Source organism: Hypomesus nipponensis, chromosome 10 (genome assembly GCF_054491055.1).
Source record: "Hypomesus nipponensis isolate SF chromosome 10, ASM5449105v1, whole genome shotgun sequence".
NCBI classification, from domain to species: domain Eukaryota; kingdom Metazoa; phylum Chordata; class Actinopteri; order Osmeriformes; family Osmeridae; genus Hypomesus; species Hypomesus nipponensis.
Window position 1 is genome coordinate 687,501 of NC_140370.1, and position 2,500 is coordinate 690,000.

General features: G+C 47.1%; 9 non-coding genes across 9 annotated transcripts in view; all 9 read left to right on the forward strand.

Moving 5' to 3' along the window:
- The window catches only part of LOC146269186 (5S ribosomal RNA), a 119-nt gene extending 8 nt beyond the window's left edge, over positions 1-111 (forward strand). Inside the window, exon 1 of the ribosomal RNA XR_014767635.1 lies at positions 1-111. This exon is cut by the window's left edge and continues 8 nt beyond it. This is a non-coding gene — a ribosomal RNA (5S ribosomal RNA).
- A 176-nt stretch (positions 112-287) lies between these two features.
- Positions 288-406, forward strand: LOC146269187 (5S ribosomal RNA). Its single transcript, XR_014767646.1, has one exon. It is a non-coding gene; the product is annotated as a 5S ribosomal RNA (ribosomal RNA).
- Positions 407-576: 170 nt separating this feature from the next.
- LOC146269188 (5S ribosomal RNA) lies at positions 577-695 on the forward strand. The gene has a single exon (XR_014767714.1). It is a non-coding gene; the product is annotated as a 5S ribosomal RNA (ribosomal RNA).
- Positions 696-869: 174 nt separating this feature from the next.
- LOC146269189 (5S ribosomal RNA) lies at positions 870-988 on the forward strand. The gene has a single exon (XR_014767657.1). It is a non-coding gene; the product is annotated as a 5S ribosomal RNA (ribosomal RNA).
- Positions 989-1,160: 172 nt separating this feature from the next.
- Positions 1,161-1,279, forward strand: LOC146269190 (5S ribosomal RNA). Its single transcript, XR_014767668.1, has one exon. It is a non-coding gene; the product is annotated as a 5S ribosomal RNA (ribosomal RNA).
- A 174-nt stretch (positions 1,280-1,453) lies between these two features.
- LOC146269191 (5S ribosomal RNA) lies at positions 1,454-1,572 on the forward strand. Its single transcript, XR_014767679.1, has one exon. It is a non-coding gene; the product is annotated as a 5S ribosomal RNA (ribosomal RNA).
- Positions 1,573-1,750: 178 nt separating this feature from the next.
- On the forward strand, positions 1,751-1,869 carry LOC146269192 (5S ribosomal RNA). The gene has a single exon (XR_014767743.1). It is a non-coding gene; the product is annotated as a 5S ribosomal RNA (ribosomal RNA).
- Positions 1,870-2,035: 166 nt separating this feature from the next.
- On the forward strand, positions 2,036-2,154 carry LOC146269193 (5S ribosomal RNA). The gene has a single exon (XR_014767538.1). It is a non-coding gene; the product is annotated as a 5S ribosomal RNA (ribosomal RNA).
- A 188-nt stretch (positions 2,155-2,342) lies between these two features.
- LOC146269194 (5S ribosomal RNA) lies at positions 2,343-2,461 on the forward strand. The gene has a single exon (XR_014767690.1). It is a non-coding gene; the product is annotated as a 5S ribosomal RNA (ribosomal RNA).
- Positions 2,462-2,500: the final 39 nt, after the last annotated feature.

Consider the following 2,500-nt stretch of genomic DNA (forward strand, 5'->3'; position numbering starts at 1 on the left):
CCATACCAGCCTGGCAACGCCCGATCTCGTCTGATCTCGGAAGCTAAGCAGGGTCGGGCCTGGTTAGTACTTGGATGGGAGACCGCCTGGGAATACCAGGTGCTGTATGCTCTTTTGCTCATTCACTTAGAAACTGAAATCTTGCAATATGCACAAGTAGTCCTTCATGAAAGGGGCTGGAAGCTGTTTTCATTTTGACACGAGAGAGAGAGAGAGAGAGAGACTACCTTGCATTGTCAATTGCTAAATCTGTATATGGATAAGTAGCCTATGGTTGTCAACTTATTTCGTACGGCCATACCAGCCTGGCAACGCCCGATCTCGTCTGATCTCGGAAGCTAAGCAGGGTCGGGCCTGGTTAGTACTTGGATGGGAGACCGCCTGGGAATACCAGGTGCTGTATGCTCTTTTGCTCATTCACTTAGAAACTGAAATCTTGCAATATGCACAAGTAGTCCTTCATGAAAGGGGCTGGAAGCTGTTTTCATTTTGACACGAGAGAGAGAAAGAGACCACCTTGCATTGTCAATTGTTAAATCTGTATATGGATAAGTAGCCTATGGTTGTCAACTTATTTCATATGGCCATACCAGCCGGGCAACGCCCGATCTCGTCTGATCTCGGAAGCTAAGCAGGGTCGGGCCTGGTTAGTACTTGGATGGGAGACCGCCTGGGAATACCAGGTGCTGTATGCTCTTTTGCTCATTCACTTAGAAACTGAAATCTTGCAATATGCACAAGTAGTCCTTCATGAAAGGGGCTGGAAGCTGTTTTCATTTTGACACGAGAGAGATAGAGAGAGAGACCACCTTGCATTGTCAATTGCTAAATCTGTATATGGATAAGTAGCCTATGGTTGTCAACTTATTTCGTACGGCCATACCAGCCTGGCAACGCCCGATCTCGTCTGATCTCGGAAGCTAAGCAGGGTCGGGCCTGGTTAGTACTTGGATGGGAGACCGCCTGGGAATACCAGGTGCTGTATGCTCTTTTGCTCATTCACTTAGAAACTGAAATCTTGCAATATGCACAAGTAGTCCTTCATGAAAGGGGCTGGAAGCTTTTTTCATTTTGACACGAGAGAGAGAGAGAGAGACCACCTTGCATTGTCAATTGCTAAATCTGTATATGGATAAGTAGCCTATGGTTGTCAACTTATTTCGTACGGCCATACCAGCCTGGCAACGCCCGATCTCGTCTGATCTCGGAAGCTAAGCAGGGTCGGGCCTGGTTAGTACTTGGATGGGAGACCGCCTGGGAATACCAGGTGCTGTATGCTCTTTTGCTCATTCACTTAGAAACTGACATCTTGCAATATGCACAAGTAGTCCTACATGAAAGGGGCTGGAAGCTGTTTTCATTTTGACACGAGAGAGAGAGAGAGAGAGACTACCTTGCATTGTCAATTGCTAAATCTGTATATGGATAAGTAGCCTATGGTTGTCAACTTATTTCGTACGGCCATACCAGCCTGGCAACGCCCGATCTCGTCTGATCTCGGAAGCTAAGCAGGGTCGGGCCTGGTTAGTACTTGGATGGGAGACCGCCTGGGAATACCAGGTGCTGTATGCTCTTTTGCTCATTCACTTAGAAACTGAAATCTTGCAATATGCACAAGTAGTCCTTCATGAAAGGGGCTGGAAGCTGTTTTCATTTTGACACGAGAGAGAGAGAGAGAGAGAGAGACTACCTTGCATTGTCAATTGCTAAATCTGTATATGGATAAGTAGCCTATGGTTGTCAACTTATTTCGTACGGCCATTCCATCCTGGCAACGCCCGATCTCGTCTGATCTCGGAAGCTAAGCAGGGTCGGGCCTGGTTAGTACTTGGATGGGAGACCGCCTGGGAATACCAGGTGCTGTTTGCTCATTCACTTAGAAACTGAAATCTTGCAATATGCACAAGTAGTCCTTCATGAAAGGGGCTGGAAGCTGTTTTCATTTTGACACGAGAGAGAGAGAGAGAGAGACCACCTTGCATTGTCAATTGCTAAATCTGTATATGGATAAGTAGCCTATGGTTGTCAACTTATTTCGTACGGCCATACCAGCCTGGCAACGCCCGATCTCGTCTGATCTCGGAAGCTAAGCAGGGTCGGGCCTGGTTAGTACTTGGATGGGAGACCGCCTGGGAATACCAGGTGCTGTGTGCTCTTTTGCTCATTCACTTAGAAACTGACATCTTGCAATATGCACAAGTAGTCCTACATGAAAGGGGCTGGAAGCTGTTTTCATTTTGACACGAGAGAGAGAGAGAGAGAGAGAGAGAGAGAGAGACTACCTTGCATTGTCAATTGCTAAATCTATATATGGATAAGTAGCCTATGGTTGTCAACTTATTTCGTACGGCCATACCAGCCTGGCAACGCCCGATCTCGTCTGATCTCGGAAGCTAAGCAGGGTCGGGCCTGGTTAGTACTTGGATGGGAGACCGCCTGGGAATACCAGGTGCTGTATGCTCTTTTGCTCATTCACATAGAAACTGAAATCTTGCAATAT